General features: G+C 40.8%; 1 protein-coding gene across 3 annotated transcripts in view; it reads left to right on the forward strand.

The window, feature by feature from the left end:
- The window catches only part of LOC143808546 (ephrin type-A receptor 3-like), a 401,286-nt gene that overhangs the window by 19,059 nt on the left and 359,064 nt on the right, over positions 1-23,163 (forward strand). The gene's annotated exons all lie outside the window — the stretch shown is intronic.

The following is a 23,163-nucleotide window of genomic DNA, read 5'->3' on the forward strand; positions in this document are numbered from 1 at the left end:
CACATTGTAGATTCAAACTGAAGATAACCACGAAGGAACACATACGGAAACAAGGAGTAAAGAAGCACATGTGAAAAAAAACCCATAATTTGTGTTAATGATTTCGCAAAGTACCCCCTTTTTACTGTAGTAACAGCTCTACACCCCCTTGGCATTCCATTCTCTCAATCCATTTCATCAGGTCATCACCTGGAATGGCTTCCCAACAGTTTTGAAGGCATTTCCAGAGATGCTGTGCACTTATTCTCTGCTTTATTTTCACATTGCATCGAATGTTACCAAAACATATCAGTTCAGTTGAGGTCGGATGACTGTGGAGGCCAAGTCATATGACAAAGTCCGCCTTCCCTCTCCCTCTTGGTCCTGGAGACATGTTTTGGGGCATTCCCTGATACAATACAATTGATGGACCCAGTGTGTTCAGAAAGGATGGCATGTCATTACAGAATGCTGTGGTAGCCATGCTGGGTAAATGTGCCTTCAATTTGGAATAAATCACCAACAGTTTCACCAGCAAAGCTCCCCTACACAACCACACACCCCCTACATGTTTTCCGGTGGACACCACACATGAAAAAAGTAAAAACCATCAGCTCACCTATTCAGCGTCTCACAAAGGCATGGCAATTGGTACAAAAATCCTCAAATTTTGACTCTTCAGACCACAGCATAGATTTCCACCAATTGAATGTACAGTCCTTGTGTTTCTTGACCCAAGAAAATATTTTCTTGTTTGTGGTCCTCGACTTAGCAGTGGCTTCTTTGCAGTATATGAACATGAAGACCTTGCAGTTTTCCCTGGACAGTTGATGTTGAGATGTATTCGCTACTTGATGTCTGTTTTTCTTTTATGAGGGCTGTTATCTGAGGTGCAGTCATTTTGTGTTTTCTGAGGCTGATGAACTTACCCTCTGCAGCAGAGGTAAATCTTGGTCTTCTTGAGAGATAATTTCTTCAAAGCAATTGATGGTTTTCCTGAATGCACTTGAGGAAACCTTCAAGGTTCTAGAAATGTTCCTAATTGGCGGACCGTCATATCATAAAGTAAAGCTGGACTGATTTTTCTCATTACTTAGTTGTGTTATTTTTGCCATATTATAGCTTAGAAAAGTTGGAGAATATCACTCAGTACTGTATGGAGCTGTGTAGAAAAACACTCTGTAAAACATACCTGATGGCCGCAAAGACTTTCTGAAGGCCTGTGATGCCACAATAGAACTCTTGACGCGACATACCTGGCTGTAACCTGTTCATTGGAAGCAATTCCAGGTGATTACATGAAGTGGCTGGAGAGAATGCCAAAGGGGTGTAAAGCTGGGTACTTTGAGGAATCTAAGCTTTATCACATATTCTGGCTTGTTTCATATGGGTTTCTTTCCTCCTTGTTTCCTTATGTGCTTATATATGTGAATCTACAATGTGCACATTCCAATAACACTAACGAAAACCATTGCGTGAACAGATGTCCAAACTTTTTACTTCATCCTTTTCCTGTAGGTCTCTGGTAAAAAGTGACCTGTTGGCAGCTCCAGTGTTTCATGGAGGTCACTTTTCAATAGATCTCTATGAGAGCCTTGTGAATTTGGTGGTTTGCAGAGTCTACGTTGCCCAAAGTTCAAAGATACGATCAAACACAAAGGTGAAGCATGAATGTGGTTTATTGTAAACGCGTTTCAAGGTTTCCAAACCTCTTCATGAGGACCAAACCACAATGATCAAATAGTTTATTGTGGTTTGGTCCTGATGAAGAGGTTTGGAAACCTTGAAACACATTGACAATAAACCTCATCCACATTCATGTTTCACCTTCGTGTGTGATCGTTGATCCTTGGGCAGCACTGACTACAAACCATTATATTCCTCATTCATTGCAACGTATCTCCTTGGTGGTCCTGCTGCAGCCTTTACATGCTTCTATAGGAGTTGTGACTGTCACAACCCTATCAGCTGAGCGTACTTCTAATATTTTACACCACTGGGTTATCAGATAAGACCCTATTTGCGCTTTTTTGTCTCTCCAATTTTACCATTTGATTTATCTTTAACATTAGCCCTTTTAGAGATCATTTAATCTTCAACTTTGTAGATTGTGAGCCCTCGCGGGCAGGGTCCTCTCTCCTCCTGTTCCAGTTGTGACTTGTATCGGTCAAGATTATTGTACTTGTTTTTATTATGTATACCCCTCCTCACATGTAAAGTGCCATGGAATAAATGGCGCTATAATAATAAATAATAATAATAACTTGCTTTACTGTTCACAAAAACAATAATTTTGACCAGGAGTGTCCAAGCCTTTTACATGCCACTGTAAATCTATCTATCTATCTATCTATCTATCTATCTATCTATCTATCTATCTATCTATCTATCTAGAGCAAAACATTGGAACAGCAAACATATAAAAATACTGTGGGTGAAGGGCCTCTCAGCAAGGAATCCCCTCCGTGCAAAAGGATGTAAATACAGAAAAAAGAGGCAGCACTCCAGTATTTAAAAAAAAAAAATACAAAAGGGACTTTATAATATTATATAGAATCATTACAGAGTGATCTAGTTAGAGTGTTTATTTCTGTTAATGTTGATGATTATGGCTTACAGCCAATGAAAACCCAAAAGTAATTATCTCAGTAAATTAGAATAATTAACAAAAACATCTCCACAGGCTTCCTAACTGTTTAAATAGGTCCCTTAGTCTGTTTCAGTAGGCTCCACAATCATGACTCCATATAAAATATGAGTTTCACTTTTTGTATTGAAGAACTGAAATAAATTAACTTTTTGATGATATTCTAGTTTTGTGAGAAGCACCTGTATCTATCTATCTATCTATCTATCTATCTATCTATCTATCTATCTATCTATCTATCTATCTATCTATCTTTATCCTATTCACTATAATAAAAAGCAGATGCTAGAGAATATAAGTTCATTTCAATAATTCCCACAAATCCATTTACGTCTCTTAAGCTTTAGGGCAGGACAGGTGCAGACAACCGTATGTTGGTGAGAGTGCGATCTGACAAAACATTGGTTCACAATTGAACCAATGTTATTCTATGGGGACGTGCACATATCTGATTTGCTTCTAGAATCAATTATGTCCAAGGAAAAAAATCGCAGTGTGCACAATTTGTCAGATCGCATTCGGCCATGCAAGTCTGTGGATTGATTGAAAAAATCGGATGACACCTGAGTGCAGTCCTATTTTTATGGACTGACAGAATGGAGAAGATGTAGAATTTTTTTTCCTATCTTCTCTTCATCTGAAAAAAATCAGATCACCCTCTAATCACACTCTGGCCAGAGTATGATCAGCATAATTGGCCCGATTCTCTTTGATGGTAGAAAATAGGGTTGTCTGGCCATAGCCTTAATGCGTTTATCTTCATGTTCTGTCCATCCAAACATTTCAATGTAAAAAAAACTCATGATAAGATTATTTTCCCTTCACTTTTCACAGACTGCAGGGTTCAAGCCTTCGTCTTCTTTAAGTTTGAGTCTTATATGAGAAGAGTCTATTAGTGGCAATGTTGGAGCTGAGACTGCCATGAGTATTGGGTAAATGTCCGGTGGTCGTACGTCACGATATATGATGATTGCAGCTTGATTGTAATTAATAATGCAGATTGTTTCTCAAGTTCCAGGACCCGTCTATAATTTGTCTACGGGACGCCATGATATTCTGTTCACGTTAGTTTCGGTCCGTCACATTAATATGCATGGACCGTATTAGGATTTAGAGCGGTTGTAAAGCGCTTTCTACAATGTGGTTGCTTTTTTATATCGACTGACATTTATAAATGTGATACGATTTCAGACCCAAGTCAATTTCTCATTAATATGCCCGAGGAGTCCAACCCCAAACTTATGCATGGATAACATTGAAATGCAGATTGGTCCTGCCCGGATTGCCATATGTCTTGTCATCTTAAACAGCAGCTAACACCTGAGAGATGAACTTGTTTTATGGGCAGCATTATACCCTCCGGGAAATATATTTCTCATATCTTGTCCTCTGTAGAAACACGGGTAGCAGCTGCTTCTAAGAAACATGTCCTTAGTGTTTGAGCAGGAGGGGGAATACGAGGGGGAAGCAGATGCATTGTGGCTTCCCAAAGGGTTACTCACACCGCTGGTGGTCTACATTTTATCTCTCCCGGTTACAAGCTGCACAATAATGTAGAATGAAAGACCTCACTGGGAGAGCGGGGTAACGGCTTAAATAATGCCAATCTTGTGATAACGTGAATGGAAGATACAAATGGCATTGTACGCCAGGTTTTCCGTATCAGACCGAATCTAATGACCACGAGTCTACTAAATCTGTCACAATTGACAATTCATGGGTGGCTTAATCTCATGTTCGGATGCAGCGGTGCAGAAAAAGTATATACATATATATAGCTTATATGGTTTTAAAAGAGCAAACGTTGGCTTATAATGAGTGCCGATCAGTAATATCACCATTAAAGGAATAAAAGCAAAAACACTTTTAAATTAGAAGATGACTTGATGCAAGAGGATATGAAGAAGGTTCTTTTATTAATACAATGCATTTTGAGTGTCATATTGCATTGTTCTTTTTATTCCTTTATTGGACATTTTACCTGGTGACTCTCCCTAGCCACAATGCAGCAGGTGATTCGTTTAAGAGGGGCACCCACCATCCCCTAGGTGAGCAATACCTTTTTTACCATTTTTCCTCTCTCCTCACATAGGGTCACCCTATTGTGTGCACTTTCGCCACAGCTCATTCTGCCAGATCAATAGTATAACAAATAGGTGCTCTTTTAAAAGGGTTGTGTGATCTAATCTTGAATCTTCAGGAGCGCACTGCTCCTCTTCCTCCCAGTTTCCTGCTTGTCATGGGACGGTGGTGCTCCTGATAGTTGACAGTTCAAACCAGCAACATAGGTGCACCACTAGCCCAAACTGTGAGCTTTTCGATGCTGCAAGCAAAGACAACGTTACCTCTGCAGCATTGGCACTGAAGCTAGCTACATCCTGCAATCTGGCCAGCTTCTGTTCAGCGCTTGAAGGCTCTATACCAGAGCACTTATCAGCGCTGCGTTCCTTGCCTAGCAGGCTAGTTACTGCTGAAACAGACTGCAGAGGTGACCTGTAGACTTGGCAATAAACTACTAACTTAAAGATCTCTGGGGTTTTTTGCAAGGAATTTGCAATTTTACTAATTTATGAAGTAGAGAAACCTACCTTTAAGGCCCTTTTCCAAGGTACAATGCAAACTATATATGGACCAGCAATTGCTAGTTTTGGCTGGTGAGATGAGCTTCTAATAATGAAGGTCTCTAGACCTGCAGAAATGACAGAATTGATCACTACTATCTGTACTTTGTCCAATGATCAGCCACACGAACAGGCTTTGCAGTCCCATATTGTATGGTCTGGATGTGCACATGATCAGAGTTTGCTTCATGTGTTGATTATGGATCTGCCAAGGAAAACTCAGAACAGAGTTCACCCAACTCAGGGCAGTTCCATAGACAGTGAATGGAGTGGAGGTCGAGCATGTGCACACCCTCGCCAGTGAAGAAGTGGTTCTGAAAAGCAAAGTTCCTGGGTTCCTGAGCTGAGTTCCTGCAAAAAACAGTACCAGTGTCATCCGTGTTTTGGATCATTGTCATCAGTGTGACATTAGTGTGACATTAGTGTGTCATCAGTCTATTGTATCAGAGTGCCACGAGTGTGCCATGATTGCGACATGAGTGTGTATTTTACCTCAGTATTTTTAAGCCAAAACCAGGAGTGAGTGAAAAATACTATTAGGCTGTGGTCACACTATTAAGATTTGGTCAGTATAATACATCAGTAATTGTAAGCAAAAACCAAGAGTGGGTGGAAAATACAGAAGTGGTGATGTGTTTCTATTATACTTTTCCTCTGATTGTTCCTCTCCTGGCTTTGGCTTACAAATACTGAGGTAAAATACTGACCAAATACTGATGATGTGAACATAGCCTTATACTTTTTCTCTGATTGTTCCACTTCTGGTTTTGGCTTATAAATACTGAGGTAAAATACTGACCAAATACTGAACATGTGACCGCGGTCTTAGGGAGAGTAGGATCAGTTAATTTATGGAAATTATAATGAATTATATGAAAGGGCTTGTGCAGACGACTGTAATAATCGAACCAGTGACATCTGAGTGCAGTCCGATTTCCATGAATTGACACAATGGAGAAGATGGAGAATTTTTTTCTTCTCCATCTTCTCCTCATCCGAGAGAATCTGATCACACTCTGATCACACCATGATCACCTTCTTGTCAGAGTGTGATTTGACCTGATTGTCTCGAAAGAAAAAATGTATGCCTGTGTAACCTTAGCCTATGTGACAAACCTAGCTCTGCTACATCTGGCTATATCTGACAAATTGTGTATTTATTAGGCTGAAAACAAAGCAAAAATGTTTCCTTATAATTATAGTAGTCACAAAAGTTATTATATGAACAGGTGCAACTTTATTATAATTAATACTAAGTAGAAATAATTGGTCTCTGATAGAAATGGAAAAAAGTTTCTCCAGTGAAATTAGCAGTTTCCATGACACAAGATTATTATAGGTTTCTGTGTCACCATACTTTATGCCTGTGTGACCTTCTAAAATCAGAAAGGCACTGTGTGTCACAAGTACCAGCAAGGAGATGTGGCTTCCCTATTAGTCAACAAGCAACCCTTTAATGAGCAATCAAGACTCTTTAACCCCTTAACCCCCAAGGGTGGTTTGCACATTAATGACCGGGCCAATTTTTACAATTCTGACCACTGTCCATTTATGAGGGTATAACTCTGGAACGCTTCAACGGAACTTGATGATTCTGACATTGTTTTCTTGTGACATGTGGTACTTCATAATAGTGGTAAAATTTATTTGATATTACCTGTGTTTATTTGTGAAAAAAATGGAAATTTGGTGAAAACTTTGAAAATTTCACAATTTTCCAACTTTTAAATTTTATGCCCTTAAATCACAGAGATATGTCACACAAAATACTTAAAAAGTAACATTTCCCACATGTCTACTTTATATCAGCTCAATTTTGGAACCAAAATTTTTTTTTGTTAGCGAGTTATAAGGGTTAAAAGTTGACCAGCAATTTCTCATTTTTACAACACCATTTTTTTTTTAGGAACCACATCACATTTGAAGTCACTTTGAGGGGTCTATATGACAGAAAATACCCAAGTGTGACACCATTCTAAAAACTGCACCCCTCAAGGTGCTCAAAACCACATTCAAGAAGTTTATTAACCCTTCAGGTGTTTCACAGGAATTTTTGGAATGTTTAAAAACAAATGAACATTTAACTTTTCATCACAAAAAACTTATTTCAGCTCCAATTTGTTTTATCTTACCAAGGGTATCAGGGGAAATTGGACCCTAAAAGTTGTTATACAATTTGTCCTGAGTACACTGATACCCGATATGTGGGGGTAAACCACTGTTTGGGCGCATGGCAGAGATTGGAAGGGAGGGAGCGCCGTTTGACTTTTCAATGCAAAATTGACTGGAATTGAGATGGGTTGCCATGTTGCATTTGGAGAGCCCCTGATGTGCCTAAACATTGAAACCCCCCACAAGTAACACCATTTTGGAAAGTAGACCCGCTAAGGAACTTATCTAGATGCTTGGTGAGCATTCTGACCTACGAAGTGCTTCACAGAAGTTTATAATGTAGAGCCGTAAAAATAAAAAATCATATTTTTTCATAAAAATGATCTTTTCACCCCAAATTTTTTTATTTCCCAAGGGTAAAAGAAGAAATTGGACATTAAAAGTTCTTGTGCAATTTGTCATGAGTACGCTGATACCCCATATGTGGGGGTAAACTACTTTTTGGGCGCATGCCAAAGCTCGGAAGGGAAGTAGTGCCGCTTGACTTATCAATGCAAAATTGACTGGAATTGAGATAGGACACCATGTCGCGTTTGGAGAGCCCCTGATGTGCCTAAACAATGGAAACCCCCCACAAGTGACACGATTTTGGAAAGAAACCCCCCCAAGGAACTTATCTAGATGTGTTGTGAGAACTTTGAACCCCCAAGTGTTTCACTACAGTTTATAATGCAGAGCTGTGAAAATAATTTTTTTCCCACAAAAATTATTTTTTAGCCCCCTCTTTTGTAATTTCCCAATGGTAACAGGAGAAATTGGACCCCAAAAGTTTTTATCCAATTTGTCCTGAGTACGCTGATACAGGGTAAACCCCTGTTTGGGCGCACGGGAGAGCTCGGAAGGGAAAGAGCACTGTTTTAGTTTTTCAATGCAGAATTGGCTGGAATTGAGATCGGACGCTATGTAGCGTTTGGAGAGCCCCTGATGTGCCTAAACAGTGGAAACCCCCCAATTCTAACTGAAACCCTAACCCAAGCACACCCCTAACCCTAATCCCAACAACACCCCTAACCCTAACCACACCCATAAACCAAACATGCCCCTAACTCTAATCCCAACACTAACCACACCCCTAACTCCAACACACCCCTAACCCTAATCTCAACCATAACCCTAACCACACCCCTAACCCTAATCCCAACCGTAAATGTAATCCACACCCTAACTTTAGCCCCAACCCTAAAACTAACTTTAGCCCCAACCTTAACCCTAACTTTAGCCCCAACCCTAACTGTAGCCCCAACCCTAACTTTAGCCCTAACCCTAACTTTAGCCCCAACCCTAACCCTAACTTTAGCCCCAACCCTAACCCTAACCCTAATGGGAAAATGGAAATAAATACATTTTTTTAAAGTTTATTATTTTTCCCTAACTAAGGGGGTGATGAAAGGGGGTTTGATTTACTTTTATAGCAGATTTTTTAGCTGATTTTTTTGATTGGCAGCTGTCACACACTAAAAGATGCTTTTTATTGCAACAAATAGTTTTTGCGTCTCCACATTTTGAGAGCTATAATTTTTCCATATTTTGGTCCACAGAGTCATGTGAGGTCTTGTTTTTTGCCGGACGAGTTGATGTTTTTATTGTACCATTTTCGGGCACGTGACATTTTTTGATCTCTTTTTATTCCGATTTTTATGAGGCAGAATGACCAAAAACCAGCTATTCATGAATTTCTTTTTTTTGGGGGGAGCGTTTATACCATTCCACGTTTGGTAAAATTGATAAAGCAGTTTTATTCTTCTGGTCTTGTCATTACAGCGATACCTCATTTATATAATTTTTTATGTTTTGGCGCTTTTATACTATAAAAACTATTTTCTATAAAAAATAATTATTTTTGCATTGCTTTATTCTGAGGACTATAACTTTTTTATTTTTTCACTCATGATGCTGTATTGTGGCTCGATTTTTGCGGGACAAGATGACGTTTTCAGCGGTACCATGGTTATTTATATCCGTCTTTTTGATCGCGTGTTATTCCACTTTTTGTTTGGCTTTATGATAATAAAGTGTTGTTTTTTGCCTCATTTTTTTTTTTTTACGGTGTTTACTGTAAGGGATAACTAGTGGGACAGTTTTGTAGGTTGGGCCATTATTGATGCGGCGATACTAAATATGTCCGTGACCGCTCCTGGCACATAGTGCCAGATGTCAGCTGTAATAATCAGCTGACACCCGGCGGCGATCGGCCGCGCTCCCCCCGTGAGCATGGCCGATTGACTATGACGTACTATCCCGTCACTGGGAATTAAGTCCCAGGTCACCTTGACGGGATAGTAATTCATATAGGATTAAAGGGTTAAAGAAGCTGTCCCAATAAGTTTTTTAATAGATTTTTTACTATACCTGTGTATATGTATATACCTGTGTACAGTATATGTACATGTAGCGTAGTGTCAGTGTATTAATATGCTCACCTACGCCTACAGCCGCCTTCTCCGGGGTCTAGTGCTGTTCTGCTCCTCTTCTCAGTGACATCGCTGCTCATCAGACTATGCATAAAGACGTGAGCCGGAATCTCTTACAATGTAAGTCTGTGATGGACGCTCTATGAATTTACACTGTAAAAGCCACTTCTGGTTCACGATGGGCCAGAATACAGTGTGATTAGGACTGTTGAAAGAATGGTGACGTCACTGAGAAGAAGAGAAGACCGGAGCTGGATCCAGGGAATATGGCAGAAGGTAAGCATATTAACACGTTCACACAACACTACATGCACATATACATTACACATTTAGTGAAAAAATATATGTCACGGGAGGGCATCTTTAAACAGTTGGACATTGACTTATGGCGTAGCCACCACTCCTAGTTGGTACTTGCAAGATAGTTTCTTTTGTTCTACAAGAGAGATAGTCTGCATTCTTTTCCCATATAGCATCGGCTGTAAGGCTAAGTTCACACTAGGCATTTTTGCTGCATTTTTGTGTTAATTTTCAGATGTGTTTTACAGTACCAGCTATGTCTATGATATTTCAGAAATCTCATGCACACACGTTGTTTTTTTTGTAATCAGTATTCTGTGCTTTGCTTGTTTATTAGACATAGAATATGTCACTTCTTTCAGCATTCTTTCAGCGTTTTTCTCCCATTGAGTTGAATGGAGAAAAACTCATGAAAAAATGCACCAAAATGCAGCAAAAAAATGCAGCAAAACCTACATTTTTGCCGGAGCTCAGGTTTTACTGCAGAAGAAAAATGCAGCAAAAACGCCCTGTTTGAACTTACCCTTAGACTTCACACTCAGCTGGTACCTTTAAGGAGAACCAGTGCTTCCCCCATATAACGTACAAAATGATACTGAAAACTTTGGAGCATGGGGTACAGGCACGCTGACATATTAATATGTCTCGCGAAAGAAAGGTCAGTGCACTGTACATTTCAGTGTCTAAAAGCCCCTTGTGCTCCACTTACTTCCCCCAGTATTATCCTTACCTGTCTTTTTTAAGGGTTGTCAGTGCATATAATATTTATGATCCATCCTGATCAGAGCTGATTTGCAGTTCTCGGCAATGGGTGCTATACATCACACTGATCTGTGCTGTTCATCTACATTCAATGCTTACATCTGGCAACTGCAGGACCCCCACCGATCTGATGACCTGTGGATAGGACATCAATATTGCACATTATATGCCTGGACAACCCCTTTAATAAACACATGGCAGAGAAACACACACAGTGAGAGAGAATATAGATTTTTTAAATTCTGCAATACACTTTTTCCTGTATGAAGTTACCAAAGACATTTTACCACATTGGTGGGCCCAAAATTTTTTTTTATCATCGATGCTATCCTCTTTTCTGGCATTTTACTTACCTTATATTTTTACAATAGAGAAGTGCAGTCACCCCTCTTTCCTCTCACAGATGCAGTGCTTTCCTCATAGTTACGTAGGCTGAAAAAAGACCTCGGTTCATCAAGTTCAACCTTTTTCCACCAATTATACATTTTGTCACTAATTGAACTATAACCCACAATGTTAGTATGGTCTTTGGAAAGAATAAGTAATGTGCCAATGTTTTCTACTGGCCACACAAATATTTATATATGTAAAAGAAATCCCCCTCTGAGGTGTCTTTTTTCCAAGCTTAAAAAGCCCAATTTTTCCAGCCTCTCATCATATGAGAGGCCTTCCATCCCTTGTAATAATCTAGTTGCCCGTCGATGAACTGATTCTAACTTCTGAATATCCGTTTTAAAATGTGGAGCTGAAAACCGGATCCCATATTCTAGATGTGGCCTCACCAGTGATTTATAAACAACTAGATGGTGGCCCGATTCTACCGCATCAGGTATTCTAGAATATGTATGTAGTTTATTTATGAAGTTTTCAGAGTAATGCAATTTATACACAGGATACGGCCGGCCGGGCGCGACCAATTAGCGAAGCGTGGTTCAAATTCCTCGCCAATTCACGGCCGGACTGCGCCTGTCACTGATTGGTCACGCCCGGCCGTGAACAATCATTGAAGGCATTGCCTGCTCCAGGTTTTTGAGGGCCCCAGGTGAAAGAGTCTCAGTGGGCCCCCCTCTTTAACACATACCACGATTCATGATGCACAAATACAGCAGAGAAATATAGCACAGCCAAGTAGCATACAGCCCACGTAGTATATAACACAGCCCACGTAGTATAAAGCACAGCCTAAGTAGTATATAGCACCGACACGTAGTATATTGCCCAGACACGTAAAATATTGCACAGCCACTAATATATTGCACAGTCACGTAGTATATAGCACAGCCACATAGTATATAGCACAGAGACGTAGTATATAACACAGCCCATGCAGTATATAACACAGGCCACGTAGTATAGAGCACAGTGATGTAGTATATTGCCCAGCCATGTAATATATACCAGAGCCATGTAGTATATAGCACAGAGACATAGTATATAACACAGCCCATGCAGTATATAACACAGCCCCTGTAGTATCTAACACAGCCCACGTAGTATATAGCAATGTGGACACCATATCCCTGCTAAAAAAAAGAATTAAAATAAAAAATAGTTATATACTCACCTTCTATCGGCCCCCAGATCCAGCCCAGGCATTTACCGATGCTCCTCGCAACGCTCCGGTCCCAAGAATGCATTGCGGTCTCGCGAGATGATGACGTAGCGGTCTTGCGAGACCGCTACGTCATCTTCTCGCGAGACCGCAATGCATGGGCCGTGAGAATAGGATTTTTTATTATGTTTATTTGTTTTAACATTAGATCTTTTTACTATTAATGCTGCATAGGCAGCATCAATAGTAAAAAGTTGGTCACACAGGGTTAATAGCAGCGTTAACGGACTGCGTTACACCGCGGCATAACGCGGTGTAATGCAGCCATTAACCCTGTGTGAGCGCTGGCTGGAGGGGGCACTGACAGAGAGTAGGAAGGGGCGAATTTGTGGTCGGACTGTGCCCGTCGCTGATTGGTCGTGGCCTGCCAGCGACACGGGATTTCCGTGACAGACAAACAGACAGACAGACAAACAGACGGAAGTGCCCCTTAGACGATTATATATATATATATATAGATATGTTGGGATCACAGGATTTTATCTCTCTTTTTATACACCTTAAAATCTTTTTTGCTTTCAGCTGCTGCTTGACATTGAGTACTGCTGTTCATCTTACTTGTAATGAGAATACCCAAGTCCTTCTCCTGTTCTGTAGTCCTGAGTATACTCCCATTTAATGTATATAGCCAAAACGTTGGATCACATGTATCCATACACACCACTCAAAAAGAGGTATGATGTAAAAGTGTAAATTTTATTGAAACATATATAACACAAAAATTCATTAAAATATTAAATGACGTACACAGAGTAAGAGGAAAAGAGTTTACTCAAGTAAACCACACATGGTAGAGTGGAAAAATAATGGGTTATGGGATAGTACAAAGACTAAGTAACACAGATCTCTCTCAGAGATATTATATGTAACATCTTGCTAATGCTGGATATAACAGATCATACAGTGCTAACAGTGCAAAAAGTGCAGAGCAAAATATCATGTGTAAAATCTTAAGACATACCTATATCAGAATCAGATGCCCGTCCACAGTACCACAAACGCCCCGACGCGCGTTTCGCGGAATGCTTTCTCAAGGGGAAATGTGCATTTTTAATGTATATGCAGCAATAGGATTACTCTGTCCCAGGTGCATTACTCTACATTTATCTACATTAAACCTCATTTGCCAAGTGTTTGTCCATTCAGACATCTTATCTAGATCGTTTTGTATTATTTTAATGTCATAGTAATATGTTAATATCCTACATAGATTGGTGTTGTCAGCAAAGACTGTCACTTTACTCTCAATCCCATTCACAAGGTCATTAATAAAGAGGTTAAAAAGAATCATTCCTAGGACAGATCCCTGTGGTCCCCACTGCTGACTATATCCCATTTAGAGAACGCACCATTTATGACAACTCTTTGTGTCCTGTGATTTAGCCAATTCCTTACCAATCTGCATATAGTTTTCCTCAGTCCTTGCTTCTGTAGCTTCAGTTTAAGTCTGTTATGTGGTACAGTATGAAATGCCTTTGCAAAGTCCAGATAAATCACATCAGCCGCATTACCAACATCCAGATTTGCACTTACAGTACCTTCTCATAGAAACCCAACATATTAGTTAGACAAGACTTATTCTTCTTGAATCCATGCTGGTTGTCAGTTATTGTATTGTTATCTACAATTTATTTCTGCAGGTCATCTCTTATAATGCCCTTAAAAACTTTGTACCCTACTGATGTCAGGCTTACTGGACGGTAGATGCCTGGCTCCACCTTCTTACCTTTCTTATATATTGGTGCCAAATCAGACATCCTCCAATCCTGTGGCACCACCCCTGTTACAACAGATTCTAAAAATATGAGATACAGTGATCTGTCAATTATTACGCTCAATTCACTCATTATCCATGGATAAATGCTATCTGGGCCGGGGGATTTGTCAATGTTTAATTTGCTCAGACACAGGTGTTATTCTTCTTGTGTTAAGCTAGTTATATCAGGTGGTGAACTTGATTTTTGCCTTGTTGAAAGATCACTGGAACAAACAGGTCATTGGTGAACACGGATGAAAAGTGCCTGTTTAATAGTTCAGCCTTTTCTTTGTCCTCTATAATTATCCTGTTATTATAGTCTTTTAAAGGAGCTGATGCCATCTGTTTCTTTCCTTTTGCCATTGATGTATTTATAGCATTTTTAGGGATTTATTGAAATGTCACTGACAATTTGTTTCTCTGTAGATAACATTGCAGTTTGATTTCTTTTTTACATTTCCTATTGAGATCTTTAAACTCCTGAAATGCTATTTCTGTATTCACGGCCTTCAAGATTTTGAATGATCCTTGTTTATGTCTTATTAAATTTTATACTGTATTATTTATCCATAATGATTTATTTTTATTCTTGAACATTTTATTGCCAGAGGTTATAAGTTTTCTACAGGATTCTGGTAGTATTTCCTTAAACATGCCCCTATTATGTTTGGTATCCCCAGTTAACATGAGATGGTCCCAGTCTATACGATTAAGCTCTTCCCTTAATTTGTTGAAATGAGCGTTTCTAAAGTTTCATGTTTTTGCATTTCCCCTTTTGAATATTTGATTGAAAATTACATTGAAACTTACTATATTATGACCACTGCATCCCAAATGCTCCCGGACCTGTAGATCTGAAATTGTATTTGGTCTGTTTTACATGACCAGATACAGCACATTATCTTCCCTGGTTGGTTTATATACCAGCTAACAGAGGTAATTAACCTGAATTGTGTATAAGAACTTACAGCTTTTAGAACAACCAGAAGATTATATGTCCCATTGAATGTCTAGATAGTTAAAATCCCCCATAATAAGGACCCTTTTAATATATGCCGCCTTTTTAACTTGTTAAAAATTACAATTAGCAGCTTTCCATTATTGTCATCCCCATGTACATTTTACCCATACTGACTCTACATTGTCGCAGCACCCCCAATAACGTAATTGATCACAGGCCTTGAGTTATATTTAATGAAAATACACACCCCTCCACCTTTTCTGTCTTTCCTGTCCTTTCTAAATGTAGTGTAACTCTCTACATTTGTCACCCAGTCATGGCTTTCGTCAAGCCAGGTCTCCATAATGCCCACCACATTGTAATCTGTGGCTGACATAAGAGTCTCCAATTCATTCATTTTGTTTGCTAGACTTCTTGCATTTGCTAGCAGATATTTAATACTATAAGCACATTTATTACTCCTACTCACCTCCCCATTTTCCATGCATATCCCAGCCCCCCTAATTCCTCATTGACCCCTACTTCCTCACTCTGTCTACTCTATCTAACCACTTTTTAGCACATCTACCCTCCCTCCCCCAGATCTCTTTTTAAAAGCTCCTCCATCCGTCTTACCATTTCTTCACCAAACACAGCTGCAACCTCCCCATTCGGGTGCAGCTCGTCCCTACCATAGAGCTTGTAGCCAACAGAGAAGTCGGCCCAGTTCTCCATGAACCCAAACCCTCTCATCCTGCACCAATTTCTAAGCCACTTATTTATCTCCCTAAGCTCCCGCTGGCAGAATTTCTCAAAACACACCCTTGGAGGTCCTGACCTTCAGCTTCTCTTCTAGTTCTCTGTAATCAATTTAAGGACCTTCCACCTCCCTCACTCTTCCTCAGCCCTACCCAGCAATCTCTCTACGTGATTTGCAATATGTCAACCCCAAGCACCTGGCAGACAACACACTGTTGGACATACACTGTCTCGACAACAGATGACTCTTGTCTGTCCTCCTAATTATAGACAAAATTAGTAATTACGGCACTTCAGTGAAAGGTGACCAAGTAGGATCCTATCCCATGTAAATCTTGTGGAAAACTTGCCACTCAGGTACATGTTGTTAGAAGATAATTTTATTGTGTAAATCAAAAAATAAAGAAGACATTTCAGTCTTACAATGACCTTCATCAGTCAGATAAATTGCAGTGTGCACAGAGTTACAGACAACAACAAACGCTCAGGATCAGCAGCACGTGCTGTAGCAGTGAACGCCACACACTGCTGCATCGCGTGCACACAATAAAATTATCTTCTTACAACATTTACCTGAGAGCTAAATTTTCTACAAGGCTCCTAATTATAGAGTTCTCCACCATCAACATCTGTCTAACCTTTGCCGCAAGGTAGGGGTTGCATAATTTGCCCTATGGAAGAAGCACTGGAACTGTTAAAGGGGTTCTCCAGTCGTAAGATAATTTTGACTTGCCCTCAGGATATGGTCATCAATATCAGATCACTGGGGGTTCTGACTACTGGCGCCTTCACAGATCAGCTATTAGCTCACATGGAAGCTGGATGCAGATATCACACAGAACTGCACCCAGGCAGTGTGTAGTGGCCGCTAACAAGTACTGTTCATCAGCTCCAGTTTCAAAGATTGGGAGCTGATGTGCAGTACTTGGCAGCAGCGGGGTGCTACTACGTTCAATGTTAACACCTGATGGTCACAGGAGCTAAAAACAACTGATTGTTGGGTGTGGTGGGTGTTGAAACCCCACTGATATGATACAGATCTTCTATCCTAACGTCATATTACCCTTCCTTAGGGTACTGTCACACTCTGCAACTTTCCAACGATCACGACCAGCGATACGACCTGGCCGTGATCGTTGGAAAGTCGTTGTGTGGTCGCTGGAGAGCTGTCACACAGACCGCTCTCCAGCGACCAACGATGCCGAGGTCCCGGGTAACCAGGGTAAACATCGGGTTACTAAGCGCAGGGCCGCGCTTAGTAACCCGATGTTTACCCTGGTTACCAGCGTAAAAGTAAAAACAAACAAACCGTACATACTCACATTCCGGTGTCCTTCAGGTCCCTTGCAGTCTGCTTCCCGCTCTGACTGAGTGCTGCTGTAAAGTGAAAGCAGATCACAGCGGTGACGTCGCCGCTGTGATCTGCTTTCACTTTACAGCAGCACTCAGTCAGAGCGGGAAGCAGACTGCAAGGGACCTGAAGGACACCGGAATGTGTGTATGTACGGTTTGTTTTTTTAAACTTTTACGCTGGTAACCACGGTAAACATCGGGTTACTAAGCGCGGCCCTGCGCTTAGTAACCCGATGTTTACCCTGGTTACAAGCGAACGCATCGCTGGATCGCTGTCACACACAACGATCCAGCGATGACAGCGGGAGATCCAGCAACGAAATAAAGTTTCAAACGATCTGCTACGACGTACGATTCTCAGCGGGGTCCATGATCGCTGCTGCGTGTCAGACACTGTGATATCGTATGGATATCGCTGGAACGTCACGGATCGTACCGTCGTAGCGATCAAAGTGCCACTGTGAGACAGTACCCTTAGGATAGGTCTGCTACTCATTAGTACTCATCTTGACCATTGTTTTACCAGATGGAACAGGACCCCTGTGCAAAAATAATATATGGGCCCTGGTACGGCTACACGGGTTGCACTAACGATATGTCCGCCTCTGGTCTTAACAGTATGAAGGATTGAAGAAAAAAAAAAAGACATTTTCTTCTTGTTTCCATTGCTTGGAAATCTAGTCATGGCAAATAAACTGTTCCTGTTTAGAAAACAGAATATTGATCCTCCCGGTACCTGATTCATCTGACAGTGGGATACATTGAGTGAAATGATGTTTTGGGCTTTGTGCCTGCGGACTAGCCCGATTCCTTTTTTCATCTCTTTTTCCTACGTTAGGAGAAACTTTGTATTGTGTTGTGTAACTTTTTGTTGTGATGCTTATTATGGCACTTGGATCTGAGACAGCTGAAATTCATCTTTCCATTACAAGTCTCCAGCAGCCTCGTCCTATTATCGTCTGCCGAGACAAATTAGCATCCACGTGCGACCTCTAATTGCAGGGCCTTTGGTCCTTGCGGGAGATATGTGCAGGTTATAAAAAGCACGGTGATTGCAGTCTGTGTACCCAATGCCCCATTGTCATCTCTGATCACTTAGCAATGTTAGTTTATATCACTCCGTGTTTAGCACTATGACTTCACAGGCAGCAGCTGAGCGGTGTAGTGGGATTGCAGTTTCCAGGCATGTCTGTAACAGCAACATTTACATATCGGTAACTTCAATAACATGAGGTTACTCTTGTTACTGTCCAGCACTATAATCATACTGATGCAGAGCTGCTCCGATAAATTACTATGGGCTCAGATATGGGGGTGCTGCTGTCTCACTTGGCCCTAGTGCCTCAGGGGGCACAAAGTATTATGTGACAAATGGCAGATGGAGGGTCCTGGTGCAGGTGTTGCATTGGTCCCACTACTATTAAAGAGAATGTATCATCACAAAAATGATTTATTATTTAAAACTGTTTTTTATGTTAAAGACTAACATTTTCATTTTTATTTCTATAATTAATAGTACACGTGAAAATAAGCAACTATGTAATATATCTTATCAGAAAAATCTGCTTCTTTCACCTCCTGGACTGAACTTTCAAATTCTCAATTCATGAGGAAAGTCTATCATAAATGAATATAGATTTTTTCATTACTGAGATAGGAGATGACAGTTGTTGCTCATAAAGTTCTATGAAAAAAATGTAACTGTCTTTTCAGGAGAACTTTCAGTGGAATGTCTGTGTTGGCCTCTAGCTCCTCCCTCCTTCCCCCACCATAGTATCTGTGTCGGCCTCTAGCTCCTCCCTCCTTCCCCCACCATAGTGTCTGTGTCAGTCTCTAGCTCCTCCCTCCTTCCCCCACCATAGTGTCAGTGTCAGTCTCTAGCTCCTCCCTCCTTCCCCCACCATAGTGTCAGTGTCGGCCTCTAGCTCCTCCCTCCTTCCCTCACCATAGTGTCAGTGTCGGCCTCTAGCTCTTCCCTCCTTCCCCCACCATAGAATTTTAAAAGCACCAACTGTCATCTCCTATTTCAGTAATGGGAAAATCTATTTTCATTGAGCACAGATTTTACAAGTTCTACCTGTGAACCGTGAGTGAAATATCAGTGCAGGAGGGGAAATAAGCAGATTTCTCTGATAAGATATATTATAAAGTCAACAATTTTCATGTGCACCGCTGATTTATTGAAATAAAAAATGAAGTTGATTCTCACTTTTTAAATGTATACCAACCTTGCTTAGATAAGGCTTCCTTACAAAATATAGGGTTTATTACATCTAAAGCCATGTGATGAGCCGAGCAGAAATCTTAAATTTAATCTAGCAACCAGTAAGAAAATGACGCAATTTTTATTTTTTTTAATAAAGTGTAACTAGTGACATGAAATCTATTTGCATGCGTTGAGTATATGCAGCAAATCTTTATGCTGTAAAACCGAAGTGTTGGCAAAAAAAAAAGCGCTGCGTAAAATACATACATATATTACGCTATTTGAGGAATTTTTACTTGTGTTTTTTTTCTCATTTATTTTAAAACTGCTGCAAAAAAAAAAAACAATTGAAATTTTGCAGATGTAAAAAAAAAACACTTTGATGGTTCAAATCTGCAAGGAAAGAAATAAGCATGTGCACGAGATTTTAGAAATCTCATTCATTCTCATTCGTTTTTCCGTGGTAAAATTGTGCTTAAAAAATGAAAAACAAATGAATCATATAACTAAAATTTACAGAAAAATAACTACATAATATATATATATATATATATATATATATATATATATATATATATATATATATATATATATATATATATATATATATATATATATATATATATATATATATATATATATCTTAGAGGTTATTTAAAAAAAAAAAAAAAAAAAAGAGGAAATGATGGGTTTTGTATATTGGGACACACATAGTAAACTTTGACTTTCTTGTCAGTACAAGTAGAATAATCTATCATAGCAGATCCAACTTTTAGGCTAGGTTCACATTGCGTTAGGGCAATCCGTTTAGCGCTAGCGGATTGCACTAATGCAATGTTGATTTAGGGGCCGCGTTAGGGGTCGCGTTAACATCCCCGCTCTCGCAGATCCCCGATCTGCGAGAGCGGGGAACGGACCTCGGGCATGCCGCGGACAGCGGCGCGCCACAGAAGAACGGCACATCGCTAGCGCGAGCCGAAAAAGGCACGCGCTAGCGATGCGCTACAGGGAAACTTTACATTGCTGTCAATGGGTGCGCTAACGGACCCGTTGCACGGCGTTAATTGCGACATTTTTGCCGTGCAACGCTGTCCGTTAGCGTGCACACATTAACGCAATGTGAACCTAGCCTTAGATTACCTTGATATTACACATTAGGGTAAACGGATCCATCGATCTCCTCATCAGGCTTAGGCTCGTTGCTGATTTTGTAGCAAGCTGCACAACGTCTGGCAATGAAAGTGTCATCCAGAATCACCAACTGACAGCTGAGCTCAGAATGACGTGAAATGGAAACATGTCCAGGGACACGGGACTTCCAGTCTGAGGGGAATATCCTCGGCAAGGTGTGCGCGAAGGAAACAGTTAACGTCTTCACTGCCAGTATTATCTGTGGAAAATGAAAGTCTTCCCTGAAGAAATCACCACGTATGTTGGCAGCTGTGTAACAGGGACAGGAAGGTTTACTTACTTATTAGTTCCATTTATAAAAGTTACTGAACCTGGGTGATGTCACATTACACGCTGTTAAAGGGAACCTGTCAGGTCGCCCTTACGCCCAGTCCAGAACCACCAGCAGTTGTGTCTGCTTATATAAATTCCCTGCCTAAGGCCGGGGTCACACTAGACCGTAATACGGACGAGTGCTATGCGATAAAAAATCGCATAGCACTCGGCCCAATGTTAATCTATGGTCCAGCTCCCATCATCCGATATTTTCTCCACCGTATTTCGGATCCGAGGGAACTCGCAGCAGGCTGCGATTGTCAGCGTATCTCGGCCGAGACTCGCCAATGCAAGTCTATGGGTGCGAAAAAAAATCGGATTACACACGGATCATGCGTGTGCATTGCGAGAAATACGCAGCGGTGTTCTATAGAAAAGCCGGTAATTCAATTGCCGGCTTTCCATTTCTCCTTCACAAACCCGACAGGATATGAGACATGGTTTACATACAGTAAACCATCTCATATCCCCCTTTTTTTTGCATATTCCACACTACTAATGTTAGTAGTGTGTATGTGCAAAATTTCAGCACTGTAGCTGCTAAAATAAAGGGTTAAATGGCGGAAAAAATTGGCGTGGGCTCCCGCTCAATTTTCTCCGCCAGAATGGTAAAGCCAGTGACTGAGGGCAGATATTAATAGCCAGGAGAGGGTCCATGGTTATTGGCCCCCCCGTGGCTAAAAACATCTGCCCCCAGCCACCCCAGAAAAGGCACATCTGGAAGATGCGCCTATTCTGGCACTTGGCCACTCTCTTCCCACTCCCGTGTAGCGGTGGGATATGGGGTAATGAAGGGTTAATGTCACCTTGCTATTGTAAGGTGACATTAAGCCGGATTAATAATGGAGAGGCGTCAATTATGACACCTATCCATTATTAATCCAATTGTATGAAAGGGTTAAAAAACACACACACACATGATTTAAAAGTATTTTAATGAAATAAACACAGCGGTTGTTTTAATAATTTATTGCTCTCTCAATCCATCCGGAACACCCTCGCTTGGAAAAATAATAAACGCACAAGATACATACCTTCTGATGTCCTATCACGTCCAACGAGGTAATCCATCTGAAGGGGTTAACTAATATTACAGGCACAAGCTGCGATAAACCACTCGCTCGTGCCTGTAATCCCCGGGTGCTGAAAGGAAAGCTGGATCTGTACTTACATTGAGTCGCGGTGATGCGCCCCTGCTGGATGTTCTCATGAATTGCAGCCTGGGAACTTTTTCCCACGCTCCAGGTCATATGAGGACATCCACCAGGGGGCGCATCACCGCGACTGTAGGAAATGTAGGTCAATGACCTACATTTCATTCATTCGCCGGGGATTACAGGCACGGAGCACACCGCTGCATTAGCAGGGCTCCTGCTTGTAAAATATTTTAACCCCTTCAGATCATGGATTACCTCGTGGGACGTGACGGTTCAGCTGAGGGTATGTATCTTGTGCGTTTATTATTTTTCCAAGCGAGGGTGTTGCTGATGGATTGAGAGAGGAATAAAATACTGAAACAACCGCTGTGTTTATTTCATTAAAATAATTTTTAATCATGTGTGTGTGGGTGTTTTTTAACCCTTTCAGACAATTGGATTAATAATGGATAGGTGTCATAATTGACACCTCTCCATTATTAACCTGGCTTAATGTCACCTTACAATAGCAAGGTGGCATTAACCCTTCATTACCCCATATCCCACCGCTACACGGGAGTGGGAAGAGAGTGGCCAAGTGCCAGAACAGGCGCATCTTCCAGATGTGCCTTTTCTGGGGTGGCTGGGGGCAGATGTTTGTAGCCACGGGGGGGGGGGCCAATAACCATGGACCCTCTCCTGGCTATTAATATCTGCCCTCAGTCACTGGCTTTACCACTCTGGCGGAGAAAATTGTGCGGGAGCCCACGCCAATTTTTTCTGCCATTTAACCCTTTATTTTAGCAGCTACAGCGCTGAAATTTTGCACATACACACTACTAACATTAGTAGTGTGGAATATGCAAAAAAAAAGGGGATATGAGATGGTTTACTGTATGTAAACCATGTCTCATATCCTGTCGGGTTTGTGCAGGAGAAATGAAAAGCCGGCAATTGAATTACCGACTTTTCACAGATATCGCGCTGAATGAAATCTAAATAC

This window comes from Ranitomeya variabilis, chromosome 2 (assembly GCF_051348905.1).
Source record: "Ranitomeya variabilis isolate aRanVar5 chromosome 2, aRanVar5.hap1, whole genome shotgun sequence".
Lineage (NCBI taxonomy): Eukaryota > Metazoa > Chordata > Amphibia > Anura > Dendrobatidae > Ranitomeya > Ranitomeya variabilis.